Source organism: Bos indicus, chromosome 6 (assembly GCF_029378745.1).
Source record: "Bos indicus isolate NIAB-ARS_2022 breed Sahiwal x Tharparkar chromosome 6, NIAB-ARS_B.indTharparkar_mat_pri_1.0, whole genome shotgun sequence".
In the NCBI taxonomy this organism is placed as follows: Eukaryota; Metazoa; Chordata; class Mammalia; order Artiodactyla; family Bovidae; genus Bos; species Bos indicus.
Genome location: NC_091765.1, coordinates 26,124,902 through 26,140,966, shown reverse-complemented (window position 1 = coordinate 26,140,966; position 16,065 = coordinate 26,124,902). Strand labels below are relative to the sequence as shown.

The following is a 16,065-nucleotide window of genomic DNA, read 5'->3' as shown; positions in this document are numbered from 1 at the left end:
TTGTGTCAGTGCTCTGGTGGGTGTAGCTGGATTTCTTCTCTCTGGAGTGCAATGAAGTGTCCAGTAATGAGTTATGAGATGTCTATGGTTTTGGGGTGACTTTGGGCAGCCTGTATCTTGGAGCTCAGGGCTGTGTTCCTGTGTTGCTGGAGAATTTGCTTGGTATGTCTTGCCCTGGAACTTGTTGACTCTTGTGTGGTGCTTGGTTTCAGTGTATGTATGGAGGCGTTTGATGAGCTCCTGTCAATTAATGATCCCTGGAGTCAGGAGTTCCCTGGAGTCAGGGTTTGGACTTAAGCCTCCTGCTTCCAGTTATCAGTCTTATTTTTACAGTAGTTTCAAAACTTCTCCTTCTATATAGCACCATTAATAAAACATCTACGTTGAAGATGAAAAGTTTCTCCACCGTGTGAGTCACTCAGAGAGGTTCATAGCATTACATGGAGAAGAGAAGAGGGAGGGGGGAGTTAGAGGTGACCTGAATGAGATGAGGTGGAATCAATAGAGGAGAGAGTGGGTTAGCCAGTAATCACTTCCTTATGTGCACTCCACAACTGGACCGCTCAGAGATGTTCACGGAGTTATACAGAGAAGAGAAGAAGGAGGAAGGAGACAGAGGTGGCCAGGAGGATAAAAGGGGGAAATGAAAGGAGGGAGACAGATCCAGCCAGTAATCAGTTCCCTAAGTGTTCTCCACCATCTGGAACACACAGAAATTCAGATTTGGGTAGAGTAGAGAGGGGTTAGGGAGGAGACACAGGCGACCCGGTGCAGAAAAAGGAGAGTCCAAAGGGAGAGAGAGCAGTCAAGCCAGTAATCTCGCTCCCTAGTGAAAAATGGGTATTCAAGATTGGGGTCTTAGGTACAAAATTGGTAACAAATACATAAAAGCAAAAATTAAAAATCTAGAGTAGAGTTTGGAATTTTAAAAATACAATGTTAAAGAAAAGAAGAAGGAAAGGAAAGAGAGCAAACAAAAACAAAAACAAACAAAGTTGCAAAAATTATAAAGAAAATATAGGTACAAAATTGATAACAAATACCAAAAAGCAAAAGTTAAACCTCTAGAATAGAGTTTGGAATTTCAAAAATACAATGTTAAAGAAAAGAAGAAGAAAAAGAAAGAGAGAAAAAAACAAACAAAAACAAACAAAGTTCCAAAAATTATAAAGAAAATATAGGTACAAAATTGATAACAAATACCAAAAAGCATAAATTAAAAATCCAGAGTAGAGTTTGGAATTTCAGATATACAATGTTATATAAAAGAAGAAGAGAAAGAAAGAGAGAAAAAAAAAAGTCACAAAAATTATTAAAAAAAAAAGGTACAAAATTGATAACAAATACCAAAAAGCTAAAATTAAAAATCTAGAGTAGAGATAGGAATTTCAAAACTACAATGTTAAAGAAAAGAAGAAAAAAACAAAAAACAAAAAACAAGGTCACAAAAATTATAAAAAATATATATATGAAGTTTGCTTTAAAAAATAGGGTCCTTTTTTTTTTTTGCAAAGTAATAGTAGGTTATAAAAGTGAAAATTAAAGGAATAATAGAGGATTTAAAATTTTTTTAAAAATTAAAAAGAAAAAAAGAAAGAAAGAATGATTGTAAAAATAGTAAAAATATATCTAGGACTTTCTCTGCTTTTGTTGTGAGTATTGTGGGGTCAGTTCATTTTCAGCTAGTTCTTTGGTCTGACTTACATTTCTCAAGATCTATAGGCCCCTTCCTATGTAGTTGATACTAACCACAGGGTTTTAATCTATTGCCTGTAGCTTCCAAGGCGGTTCCCTCTGTTATAGCTTCTTCTGTTTGCTGGTCTCTTCAGTGTCTGGTTTCCACCCTGACACAAAGGGGACGGTGGTGGACACTTTTTTTTTTAGGCTCACGTGTTCAGTCACGCTGTGGGGAGGGGGGGACGCTGCAAACAAATAACACTGGCTTGTGCTCGCAGTGCCTCAGCCACACTGGGTCTGCCCCTGCTCACGGCGCATGTAGCCTCCCTGCCCACACTGCTCAGGCTCTAGGTTGCTCCGCTGGGAACCATCCGTGGCCGGCCCTGGGCTGCTTGCACCTCCCGGGTCCAAGCTGCTCAGGTTCAGGCACTCGGGTAGTCCTCAGAGGCGCAGACTCGGTTGGGCCTGCGTTTTGTGCCCTTCCCAGGTCCAAGCAGCTCAGGTGATGAGGTGTTTGGTGAGCGCGATTGCTGCGACTTATCGCCTCCCCGCCACTCAGTTATCTAGGTGTACAACCGGCGCACCTTCTCAGGCGGATGTTGACCGTCCAGACCCCCAAGAAGTTTTAGTTAGCAAAAAAAGCCTGCTTACAGTTTTTTAGATAATGTCTCTCTGGGGCTGCGATTGCTCCCTTCCGGTTCTGGCTGCCTGTCACCAGAGGGGGAAGGTCTGCAGCCGGCTATCTCTGTTCAGTCCTTTGTTCCGTGTGCGGGCCTGGCAGTGTCTTAGGCTAGGGCTGGCTTTTTGCGTGGTAGATATCCCACAGTCTGGTTTGCTAGCCCAAATTATTTTGCTCAGATAGCACTCAGGTTATTCAGGCCAGATCCTTACTCTAAGCTATGCAGCCTGCGCCGTGCCTCCCTGCCCAGCCCCCACTTGCTAGTGGCGTGTGCAGGCATCTGCGCTGCTTCTCCGCTGGGGGAGTTAACGTAGGGCTCGCAATCTGCAGGTTTTAATTGTTTATTTATTTTTCCTCCCTGTTATGTTGCCCTCTGGGCTTCCAAGGCTCAGCACAGATTCGGCAGTGAGAAGGTTTCCTGGTGTTTGGAAACTTCTCTCTTTTTAAGACTCCCTTCCTTCCCTCCCTCTTTTGTTTCTTTTTTTGTCTTTTATATTTTTTCCTACCTCCTTTTGAAGACTTGGGTTGCTTTTCTGGGTGCCTGATGTCCTCTGCCGGCATTCAGAAGTTGTTTTGTGGAATGTACTCAGCGTTTAAATGTTCTTTTGATGAATTTGTGGGGGAGAAAGTGTTCTCCCCGTCTTACTCCTCCGCCATCTTAGCTCCTCCTTCCAGAAAGCCTCCTGATGTTAGTAATAAACCTTTTCATACCCTATTGGCCTCATCGGTGACATGTGACGTGATCAGTGACATATGTGACATCATCAGTGCACATTTGAACAGATTTTAAGTGAGAGATCCACATTCCTAAAAACAGATTGCTCACTAGGACTTTTAGGACTTTACAAAATTCTTTGCTCCTGATGCTGCCTATGGCTCTGTCACCAACAAAGATCCTGTTTCTCAGGTTTAGGGAAAAATACCTATGGCACATTAAGCCAGGGGTTAGCACTATAGAGCCAGCATTGCTGTAGAGGAGGCCCTAAACCCTGGCAATGCTGATATGAGACTCTCTGGAGGAAGAAACTAAATATAAATAGAGAGGATTTCCTCCAAGTGTGGCTGGTAACTACCCTAAAAATACAACTATTTGACCCAGCTGTAAATACAAAACTACTGAAAACTTTATAAAATAGAAAAACAAACAACAGAAGTTTTTGTGTTTCTATAATATAGGTTCTAAATTAATATCTGCTGAGATACAACAATTGACAAATTTTCATGAACTTAATATTAGGGTATAGTTATAATTGGGGATCCTTCTACATTTAAACCAAGAGATTTGACTAAATTTAAGTAAAAGGCTCTCTATACTCTTAGGGGAGTGACCAAATATAAAACAGAGGAAAATTAGGTATTCCCTATCTTAATGATCAGAACTATTGCCTTATTTAAATTTCCCATGGTCATATAGCATCCTTGTCCTAAAATATCTCCTAGTGGTTATGCACATTCTGGCCCAACAAGTAATAAAACAAATCGCTGGCACTTAAAATTGGCTTTCAAAAATAACCCCTCACCCCAGTTAAAATAGTTGATACAGCATAACATAAAATAGGGATTTTAAGGATCGAAACCCATTATTCAAGACCTAATTAAAGAAGGGATGGTTATCTCCACTCTCTCTCCATTTAACAGCCCAATTTGGCCTGTTCTCAAATCTGAGAGGAATGATTGGCTCCTTATGATGGACCACCACAGCTTTAATGTTGTGGGCATACTGGTAAGGACCCTGAAAGTGAAAGTATTAGTCACTCAGTCTTGTCCAACTCTTTGGGACCCCGTAGACTGTAGCCTGCCAGGCTCCTCTTTCCATGGAATTCTCCAGGCAAGAATACTGGAATGGGGATACTGGAATACTGACCCAGGGATCAGACCTCTGCCCTGCAGGCAGGTTCCTTACCATCTGAGCCATTAGAGAATCCCCATTGAGGCCCCTATACCAATATTATTGAAATGAATTATTATTTTCTGCAAAGAGTTTTTATAGTTACAGCTCTTACATTTAGTTCCTTGACCCATTTTGATTCAAAATGGATCATATGGGAGGAGATAGGGATCTAACTTTATTTTTTTGCATGTGAGTATCATCATGTCAGCATTATTTGTTGAAAACAAATTCTTTGCCAACTGAATGGTCCTGGCACCCTTGTCAAAAATCAATTTATCACAAATGTATGAATCATAGATAATAAACTAGGGCAATTAATTGTAGGGCTCAATTCCTCTTCCTTTCACTCCAAATACTCTTTCATTGCCTAATGTTCTGTCTTAAAACCATTGTCATATACAGATGTGAAAGATATATATGTTATATATATATAATACATGTATATGTATATATTATACAATTTATATTTTATATACAAATATTATACATACTTTTTTTTTTCAGTTTTTTTTTTTTTCAGATGGGAGGGTAAATCTCATCTCAGTTACTCATTCTTGACTGGAGTGAAAGTCTGGGATTAATTCATACTTTTTCCAAATGATTATTTTTTTAATATAGGGGAAAAAATGACTTAAGATCTGTCCTCTTAGTAATTGTTGAAGTGTACCACACATTGTTGTTAACTGTAGGCACAATATTGTACAGACTTCTAGACCCTTTTCATCTTTTGTAACTGAAACTTTATACACATTGAACACCAACTCCCTGTTTCCCCTTCCCATAGTCTCTGGCAACTGCTATTCCATTTTCTTCTTCTATGAGTTTGACTACCTTGCTGCTGCTGCTGCTAAGTCGCTTCAGTCGTGTCCGACTCTGTGCAGCCCCATAGAGGGCAGCCCACCAGGCTCCCCCTTCCCTGGGATTCTCCAGGCAAGAACACTGGAGTGGGTTGCCATTTCCTTCTCCAATGCATGAAAGTGAAAAGTGAAAGTGAAGTCACTCAGTCCTATCCAACTCTTAGTGACCTTAGATACCTCATAAAAGGGGAATCATGCAGTTGTCTGTGACTGACTTATTTCAACTTAGAATAATGTCCTTCAGGTTTATCCAAGTTATCACATATGGCAAGATTTCCTTCCTTTATAAGGTTTCTTAGTATACCATTGAATGCATATACCAGGTTTCTTTATTTCAAACATTCCAGTGTAACAATGGGGAGGGGATTAATGTTTTTTTTCCCTTACATTTTATATGACTGATTGTTGTTGTTGTTTAGCTGCTAAGTCATATCTGGCTGTTCTGCAAACCCATGGACTGTAGCCTACCTGGATCCTCTGTCTATGGGCAAGAATACTGGAGTGGGTTGTCATTTCCTTATGCAGGAGATCTTCCTGACCCAGAGATCAAACCTGCATCTCCAGTATTGGCAGGCAGATTCTTTACCACTGAGCCACAAGGGAAGCCCCATATGACTGATTACTGATGATAAAAAGAAAAATTCTGCACTTAAATAAAATTTCAGATCTTGTATAGTAGAGGGGAAAATGTAATAAAGGAGAAACAAAATTTTTGTTGATATATTTTGGCCACACTGAAAAACATGTGGGATCTTTCCCTGACCATGCTCCCTGCATTGGAAGCACAGAGTCTTAACCACTGGACCTCCAGCGAAGTCCAAATGAAATTCTCTTCTGATTGAATTTGTTTGGGGACCTTCAGCTCTATGGATGTCCATATCTCTCTTCAGATTTGGGAATTTTTTAACCATTATTTCTTTAATTATACTTTCTTCCTCTTTTTCTCTGTTCTCTTTATGATAATATCATAATGAAATACTATTTTTCCTGATGTTGTCCCATAATTCACATAAGCTTTCTTCACTCCTTTGAGTTGGATTGAATTATCTCTATCTGCATTCCCTTATAGCTTGCTGAGCTTCCTTCAAATAATTTTTTTGTCAGGCTATTTGCATATCTCCCTTTCTTTGAGGTTCTCTACTGAAAAATTGTGTTCCTTTGGTAATGTCATGTTTTCTTGGTTTTTCATGTTCTTCAAAGTCTTGTATTGTTGTTTTCCCCTTCGAAAAAGCAGTAACTTCCCCCACTCTTTACCAGCAGGCTTTGGATTCACCTGTTAGTCCAGCTAGGGATTCTGAGGCTTTCTCAGACGTCTCTATTGATGCACCTGCTACGCAGTTTTTGTTCCCTCTTGGGAGAGGGGCATTCTTAAGATTGTATCCCTTCTCTCAGTCCTGCAAAAGCAGACCAGGTGTGGAGGGCCCCTCATTTGTTTCCCAAGGACAGTGCCCCAAACTGCTCATGTTTGTGAGCCTTCAGTCCATCTTGCAGAGTTAGGGCAGCTTTCTGCACTTGCTCATTAGCTGTCTGCAGAGGCTTGCTCTTTCTGGCCATGGATGGACAGAGAGGGTAAAGGGCATCAGGGAGGAATTTGGAGTGTTGGGGATGACAGTCTGTCAGCTGGGGTTCATAGATGAGGCACCCCAGTGGCTCATCAGTAGAATTCCTGACGGAGTCCATGAAACGGTTAGTAGAAAGAACAGTGAAGTGTTTAGTAGAGTTTCTTTGATGACCTCAGCCCTGGCTGCTATATTCCAGCCTCTCCCATTCCTTTCATCTGCAGACTACATCAGTAATCTGGGTTAGGTGAGAAAGAACTGGGCCTCTTGGGAACTGTCTCACATGTTGGGGAAACTGGACACTCACTCCCAAGCTCTCACTTTTCCCTTTGGGAGAAATTGTCTGTCACAGGGTCTTTCCTAGCACCAAACCGTGCTGCCTCAAGGGAAGAGTAATGCAGACAAAGGGAAATGTTCTATTTCCCCTCTTCAGTGTGTCTGTTCTTAGGATTTTTTTGATCTAAAAATGTGCTGGAATTTCTTTGCTGGACTCAGACTCCCACAAAGGTAGACTCAACCCTGCGTGGCTACCAAAATCAGTGTTCTGTGGGAGGATGATGGTTAAAATGTTCTAGGTAATGGCGACCCACTCCAGTACTCTTGCCTGGAAAATCCATGGACAGAGGAGCCTGGTAGGCTGCAGTCCATGGGGTCGTTAAGAGTCGGACACGACTAAGCGACTTCACTTTCACTTTTCTCTTTATGCATTGGAGAAGGAAATGGCAACCCACTCCAGTATTCTTGCCTGGAGAATCCCAGGGACAGGAAGCCTGGTGGGCTGCCGACTATGGGGTCGCATAGAGTCGGACACGACTGAAGCGACTTAGCATTAGCATTAACATTCTGCCATCTAATTGATGTCACTCCCAGACAAATCTCTTTTCTGAGCTTAACAGTCCTACTTATTTTTTTAGTAGTTGTCCTAGGGTTTGCAATATACATTTACAGCTAATACAAGTCCATTTTAAAATAACAGTATACTGATTCATGGGTAGTGAGTACCTTGTAATAACCAAATGATCCTAATTCTTCCCTTGTTTCCCTTGTATCAGTGCTGTCATTTATTTCTTTTATACACAAGCATATAATGTATATATACAAACACACATAATTGAATACATTTTTGCTATTATTGTTTTGAACAAACTATTGTCTGCTATTTCATTTTAGAAAAAGTAAAATGAAAGATTTTACTTTTCCTTTACTTCTTCATTCTCTGATGCTGTTTTCTTTACACAGATCTGAGCTGCTGCTGCTGCTAAGTCGCTTCAGTCGTGTCCGACTCTGTGCGACCCCATACATGGCAGCCCACCAGGCTCCCCCATCCCTGGGATTCTCCAGGCACGAATACTGGAGTGGGTTGCCATTTCCTTCTCCAAAGCAGGAAAGTGAAAGTGAAAGTGAAGTCGCTCAGTCATGTCTGACTCTTAGCAACCCCATGGACTGCAGCCTACCAGGCTCCTCCATCCATGGGATTTTCCAGGCAAGAGTACTGGTGTGGGGTACCATTGCTAGACCTATATAATTTTCCTTATTTCAAAAGAACTTCTTTTAGCATGTCTTGCAAGGCAGGTGTCCTGGCAATAAATTCCTTCAGTTTTTTGTTTATCTGAGAAAGTTTTTATTTTCCTTCCAGCCTTTTCTGTGGATGTCTTTTCTTCGAACTTGTGTATGTAAAGTGCTAATTAGAGGGATTTGCCAGTTTCTTTTTTCAGGAGCTTGTTGTATCTTGTTTCCTCTGTAGTCTATGTAGCTGTGCAGGTTCTTTGATTCTGCAGTAGCAAGCCACTCTGTTCTCCCTGGTCCACTAGGCAGCTCCCCTATCAGGGCCCTGAATTGCTGGGGACCAGCCCCAGCTGATCCAGGGTATTCGAAGGAGAGACGGCCTAGGCGACTATTTATATGCTAATTAGAGATATAGAGAACAATAGAATGAGGATAGCTCAGTAGGAAAATTCAGTGGAGAAAAGAAGCTGAGTAGCTTGGTTTACGCGGGAGACCAATAAAACTTCAAGACAAGAAGTTTGCACCACTGACGTAGGCCGCAGGCGCCCTCTCGAATAGCGGAAGGTGTCTCACCCTAGACACCTTCTCGAGTGGGTCTTAGAAGCCCAGGCATGATTAGTCAGCGTGGTGGGTTCCGCGCTCCAGATGGAGACTCAGCTGGAAGTTAAAGGGAAGAATGACACGGGGAGACCAAGCGCTGGTAAACAAGGCCCGTAGCTTTATTTTTAACAGGGGCTTTTATACCCTAAGTTACACATAGAGGATAATAGGGGATGCAAAGTCAGCAGTCTTTGGTTCTTATCAAAAAACCAAGGTTTCTTTCCTGCAAATGTATCGTATACAAATGGTTTAGGTGATTTACATCATCTTCTGGCCAGAAGGCCTACTAACATTTTATGACTCTTGACAAGGACTTATCAACAAAGACTTACTTTCTCTAAGAGTAATTATTTCAAGGTTTGGCACCATCTTCCAAAGATAAAGTTGCATTCCTATAGGGCGGATGTGTAATGGGTTTACAACAAAGAAAGAATTTATTACCTTAAGGGTCTAAAGTTACTAACACCAAGGCCACTACTTATTTTTTCTACATACCCACTATTAATTGATACATATTCAAGGATACAATTCAGGGGATGTGAAAACTTGGCAACAAGCATTGACTCATCAATGAAATCCTTTACTAGTTTATTCTGACAGTTTTTAACTCTCTGAGAGGCTCTAAGCTATTTGAATATCTTAAGCTTCCCATGCCTCTCGAGGCTGGGAGACTGTAAACAATCGTATGCATAGCTGCAGGAGTCCGGGTAAACTTGTCAGGCGAGTTAGAGAGCCATCAGAGGGGTTTGGATTTAAACACTCCTAATTGCCCAGGAACTTTATTAATTGGAGCTGTAAGTTAACTCTTTGACACAGAGAGAGAGAGACGGTGGTAGGGGACAGCCCCCAGTAAAGTCAGAGGTGAGAGCACAAAGCAATAAAGTAGGCAGACTCTGGTTTTTTGGGGGAAAATGCTCGAGAATATCCGGGGGGACTCCTGAGGCTCGATCCCGCCTTTGCGTATGCCGAGCCTCCTTCCTCATGACCTTTGTCACGAGTGGAATGCCTCACCGGCTCCCCGCACTGAATCAGGCCAGAGGGATTGCAGTCTTGGACCCTCCTCTGAAATGCCTACTCCTGGATGCACACTCTGTTCCTCACCTTCTCTCTCACTCTGAGTGAGATGAGACAAAAATTGGTCCATCTGGCAGGCTACTCTCAGAAAGTTGGTATGATGGTGCACACTCCACTCCTTTCCCTTCCTCCTGAGGGAGACTTTTCTGGTTGTGCACCTTCTCCCCATTGAGCAAAGTTGTGAAGTCAAAGTGTTCGTCACTCAATTGTGTCTGACTCTTTGTGACCCCATGGACTGTAGCCTGCCAGCCTCTTCTGTCCATTGAATTCTCCAGGCAAGAATACTGGAGTGGGTTGCCATTCCCTTCTCCAGGGGATCTTCCCAACCCAGGGCCTGAACCTGGGTCTCCTGCATTGAAGGCAGATTCTTTACCATCTAAGCCACCAGGGAAGCCTGAGCAAAGTTGTGTTGGCACTTTCAGCTGCCTGCCACTTTTCCAGTGTCTCTGCAGACCCCCAGATCGACACACTGTGCTGGTTCATCACCCCCTTATTGAGGGGTGAGGAGAGACAGAAATTAGTCCTTCAGGCAGCTCTCAGAAAATAAAAAATGTAGGTGGCATGTTCCTCTCATTTCTTTCCCTCCCTCCCAGAGAAGTCTCAGGGTGAGCTGTTTATCCCAGATAGGCAAAACTGTGCCAACTAGGCCTTCCAGTTTTCTATTGTGCTCAGCTGCCTCTGAGCCTCCAGCCTACGGTGGTTCTGCCAACAGTGAAAAGTGGGGTAAGACAAAAATCAGGGCTCTGAAAATGTGGTGTTGACTCTGAAAAGAAGGGTTCACTCTCTCTTTTCTACCAAAAAGTTGCAGGTTGGGGCCTTTCTCCCTTGACACTGAGCTATGTTAGCTTGGGGGTGGAGCTGATACAGGCAAAGTGATGCTGCTTTTCTTACCCTTTTCAGTGTAGCTGTTCTTGGTTTTGTGTTTGCTTGTGGTATGGCAACATCTTCAGTGGAATCTTGAATTCACATAAAGATGTTTGGGTTTATGTGAAAGTGCAAGTGTTAAGTGGAGTCCGACCCCATGGACTGCAGCCCACCAGGCTCTTCTATCCATTGAATTCTCCAGGCAATAATACTGGAGTGAGTTGCCATTCCCTTCTCCAAGGGATCTTCCCAACCCAGGAATTGAACCCAGGTCTCCTGCATTGCAGGCAGATTTGTTACCATCTCAGCTACTGGGTTATATCATTACTAAAGTGGTGTTTCTGCAGGGAAAGGAGGACTAGGACTTCCTATTCAGCCATCTTGCTGCTTTTACTCTCTGGGATTAGTTTTTCATCAGTAATCCCAGGGTTTATTTTCAGTTTTATGCTGCAGGTATATGTAATTAGGTAGAATGGTCTTCAGATTTTGCCTTGGTGTCTAGTAAGATACTTTTACACAGGTAATATCTGAGATGTTATGGAAAATGTGTTAGTGATTTAAAAATACTATTTTTTAATGTATAAAACTCAATTTTTGCTGTTTAGATGGTTACATAGGAGACATTATAAGAAGCACTTGATAAAGTTCTTGTAAGTAGTGCTCAAAAGAGCATTCATAATTTAAAAATATACAGCTACATAAGATTAATTCAATGTATAGTCACACTTGATATTGATACCCTTTCTCTGTTTCTAAAACCAATAATCAGTAACATTGAATACTTTGGTTGCCTGAAATGCAAAACCAGTGCCCAAACCAATCATTTCCACCAACCTCCGATGGGTGAGCATTTTGAAGTTCAGAGACTCGGGCCAATCCTTCTCCTGGGAAACTTTCTCCTCCTTCATTTCAGGTGCTGATGAGCCCAGTGGAAGCAAATGCTCTGAACTTGAAGATGTTGGCTGGGCACATTCCCCCATGTTCACTGGTGTACATGTGGAACATGTGACCCAAGCACTCAGAAGTTACATTGTTCAGATTGTTTTGCTGGATGAACCTGTATCATCAGCAAAACCACCACCACTTTGACTGATCTGGCATTGTTAGTTCATTGTATAGAGAATGTCTCTGAAACACTCAGGCATGCCCAACAATAGGTCTGCAGTGTGTGGATAATTCACCATTTTTATACCTGTACTTTCCTGTCAAGTAATACATACTGTGAACATTCTTGTGCCACAAAAATGTTAAGAATCTTCCTCTGAAAATAAATCAACTACTTCCATCCAATCCATTTACCAAAAGGGAATTTATTTTTCTGCAATAACATGTAAGCATACAGTAACATACCTAAAAAGAAGGTATACTCTCTGTACCATCAAAGAGGAAACATGAGAATATTGTTAGTTGAGCAAGAAGAGGAAATGAAAGGTGATTATAAGTTTGAATTGATTCATAAGATTAATAAAATTATTTAAATACCACAATTCCATATAGTGAATCTATCCATTAGCTTTTAAGATTATAGTGGCCCATGATCACACAGCCATCTCTGCTATTTTAAAGTTAACCTTGGCAAATAGATTTCAGTAGAAATAAAATTTGTAATTATTAAAAACTTGATCTTTATGTAAATTTTCTTCTTGAAGATCATGAAAAACTATACCCAAGAGTGACACCAATATCCAAGGCGTCGGACAGGCACCAATTATGTTTTGTTTGCTGTATCCTCTATATCTATTTGAGTGTGTGTACACACACCACACACACATACACACACACACACATAAAAAACAGCTATGTGAGCACATGTGCATGCACGCTCAGTTTCGCAGTCATGTCCATCTCTTTGTGACCCTATGGACTCTCGCACACCAGGCTTCTCTGTCCACGGGATTTTCCAGACAAGAATACTGGAGAGGGTATTTAGCACATAAAAGGTGCTAAATTCATATGCTGAATAAATGAATGTATGCTGTAGTGATGTTTTCTATTGGTAATCTAGTTTAGTGCTAGAAGCACAGACTTGGGAAATGGAAAGACCTGCGTTTGCAACCCATTTCTGCTGTTAACTACTTGCTGACCTTGAACAGTATTTAATTTTCCAGAGCTTCTGTTTGTTCACATGTAGAATAAGGAAAACTTACATCGTAAGGCTTTTGTCAGGATAACTGGAGGGGCCTATAAAGCACTTAGCATACTGTCTGAAACCTCAAAGCATCCAATACATGGAAGCTACTATAAATATTGAATGAAGCTCTTCTGTAGATAGTACATGCTTCTAGGGACTTAGAAATTTATTATATTTTTTCCATAGAGAAAAGACTTCCTAATCATACGGATTGGAGATGGGGAAGAAGGATGATTTGAGTTACTGTTATAAGTTCCCTCTGTTGTTCAGAGAATAGTAAAGATAGTTGATAAGTACTTATATTAAAATGTTTAGTATAACTTCTAAACTATTAGACAAAAGGAAATGGTGTGAAGTACTCAAAAAGAAGAAAGGGAATAGCATAGAGAACACAACATAGAAAGAAAGCATAAAAATGAGGAAGAAATAAAATCAGGTGTATCAGTAATTATAGTAAGTGTAAATAGATTTGTCAGTAATTCAGTCAGACCTTTCTTATAGCTTGCTGTACCAGGCATGTGCTAGGCCCAGTATGTAGACTGGTAAGTAAAAGCAATGTGATGAGGATGCAACCTCTCTGCATCTCTTGTATTGCCTTTCCTGTGCATTCATTTCATTCTTAGCTCAGTTGTTTTTCCTTCCTGGAGCTGCTCAGAAGTGTTCTACCAACTTAGCAACCCTGGCAGAAATAGCGGAGCTCTGTCTCAGAGCTCCAGTGGAACTCCTTCAACAGAGTCTCAGGAGCCTGGCTCATGCCAGAAATCAGACTGGCATGAAAAAGAATCTAAAAGAGTGGAAAAGAATCTAAAACAGTGGGTATACATATATGTATATCTGATTCATACCATATGGATAGGAATATGTTAGTTCAGATGTCCACTGACAGATGAATGGATAAAGAAGATGTGGCTCATACCGACAATGGATTGTTACCCAGCCATAAAAAAGAATGAAATAATGGGATTTGCAGTGACATGGATGGACTTAGAGATTATCATACAGAGTGAAGTGAGTCAGACAAAGACAAATATTGTATGATATCCTTTATATGGAGAATCTAAAAAAATGGTACAAATGAGTTTATTTATAAAACAGAAAAAGAAACTTGTAGAAACATGTAGAAAACAAACTTATGGTTACCTAGGAGGAAAAGGGATAGGGGCATAAATTGACACACTACTATAAATAGGGGCTTCCCCGATGGCTCAGATGGTAAAGCATCTGCCTGCAATGCGGGAGACTCAGGTTCAATCCCTGGGTCAGGAAGATCCCCTGGAGAAGGAAATGGCAACCCACTCCAGTACTCTTGCCTGGAAAATTCCATGCAACCATGGGGTTGCAAAGAGTTGTACACAACTGAGCAACTTCACTTTGACTATATATAAAATAGATTACAAGAACCTACTGTGTAGCAGAGGGAACTACTCAATACTCAGTGATGACTTATATGGGAAAAGAATCTAAAACAGTGGGTATACATATATGTATATCTGATTCAATCTAAAAGAGTGGATATATGTGTATGTATACCTGATTAACTTTTCTGTATAGTAGAAGCTAGCACAACATTGTAAAAACTACTCCAATAAAGATTATTTAGAGGGGAGGAGCCAAGATGGCGGAGGAGTAGGACGGGGAGAACACTTTCTCCCCCACAAATTCATCAAAAGAGCATTTAAACGTCGAGTAAATTCCACAAAACAACTTCTGAATGCCGGCAGAGGACATCAGGCACCCAGAAAAGCAACCCAACTCTTCGAAAGGAGGTAGGAAAAAATATTTAAAACAAAAAAAAAGAGACAAAAGAGGGAGGGATGGAGTTCCGTCCCGGGAAGGGAATCTTAAAAAGAGAGAAGTTTCCAAACATCAGGAAACCTTCTCACTGCCGAATCTGTGCCAAGCTTTGGAAGCACAGAGGGCAACATAACAGGGAGAAAAAATAAATAAACAATTTAAAACTCGCAGATTGCGAGCCCTACGGTAACTCCCCCAGCAGAGAAGCAGCGCAGACGCCTGCATCCGCCATTAGCAAACCGGGGCTGGGCAGGGAGGCGCGGCGTGGGCTGCATCGCTGAGAGTAAGAATCTGGCCTGAATACCCTGAGCGCTATCTGAGCGAAATAATTTGGGCTAGCAAACCAGACTGTGGGATACCTACCACGCGAAAAGCCAGCCCTAACCTAAGACCGCCAGGCCCGCGCACGGAACAAAGGACTGAACAGAGATAGCCGGCTGCAGACCTTCCCCCTCCGGTGACAGGCAGCCAGAGCCGGAAGGGGGCAATCGCAGCCCCAGAGAGACATTATCTATAAAATTGTAAGCAGGCTTCTTTGCTAACTAAAACTTCTTGGGGGTCTGGACGGTCAACATCTGCCTGAGAAGGTGCGCCGGTTTTACATCCAGATAACCGAGTGGCGGGGAGGCGATAAGTCGCAGCATTGGCGCTCGCCTGGGAAGAGCAAATTGGCGCTCGGACCTGGGAAGAGCACAAAACGCAGGCCCAACTGAGTCTGCGCCTCTGAGGACTACCCGAGTGCCTGAACCTGAGCGGCTTGGACCTGGGAGGTGCATGCAGTCCAGGGCCAGCCTCGGATTGTTCCCGGCGGAACAACCTAGAGTCCGAGCAGTGTGGACAGGGAGGCTACACGCGCCGTGAGCAGGGGCAGACCCAGGGTGGCTGAGGCACTGCGAGCCCACGCCAGTGTTATTTGTTTGCAGCATCCCTCCCTCCCTCCCCACAGCCCGACTGAACAAGTAAGCCTAAAAAAAAAAAAAAAAAAAAAAAAAAGTGTCCTCCACCGTGCCCTTTGAGTCAGGGCGGAAACCAGATACTGAAGAGACTAGCAAACAGAAGAAGATATAACAGAGGGAAACGCCTTGGAAGCTACAGGCAATAGCTCAAAACCCTGTGGTTACTACGGACTACATAGGAAGGGGCCTATAGATCTTGAGAAATATAAATCTGACCAAGGAACTAGCCAAAAATGAACTGAACCCACAACACCCACAAAAAAAAAACACAAAAAAGTCCTAGATATATTTTTATTATTTTTACGATCATTCTTTCTTTTTTTTTTTTTTTAATTAAAAAAAAAAAAATTTTAAGTCCTCTATTGTTCCTTTAATTTTCACTTTTATAACCTATTACTTTGCAAAAAAAAAAAAAGACCCTATTTTTTTCTTCTTCAGCAAACTTCATATATATATATTTTATAATTTTTTGACCTT

General features: G+C 41.8%; 1 long non-coding RNA gene across 1 annotated transcript in view; it reads left to right on the top strand.

The window, feature by feature from the left end:
• LOC109560319 (uncharacterized) overlaps window positions 1-14,437 on the top strand; it is a 43,770-nt gene extending 29,333 nt beyond the window's left edge. Inside the window, exon 2 of the long non-coding RNA XR_002180912.2 lies at window positions 11,621-14,437. This is a non-coding gene — a long non-coding RNA (uncharacterized lncRNA). The remainder of the gene's footprint in view (window positions 1-11,620) is intronic.
• Window positions 14,438-16,065: the final 1,628 nt, after the last annotated feature.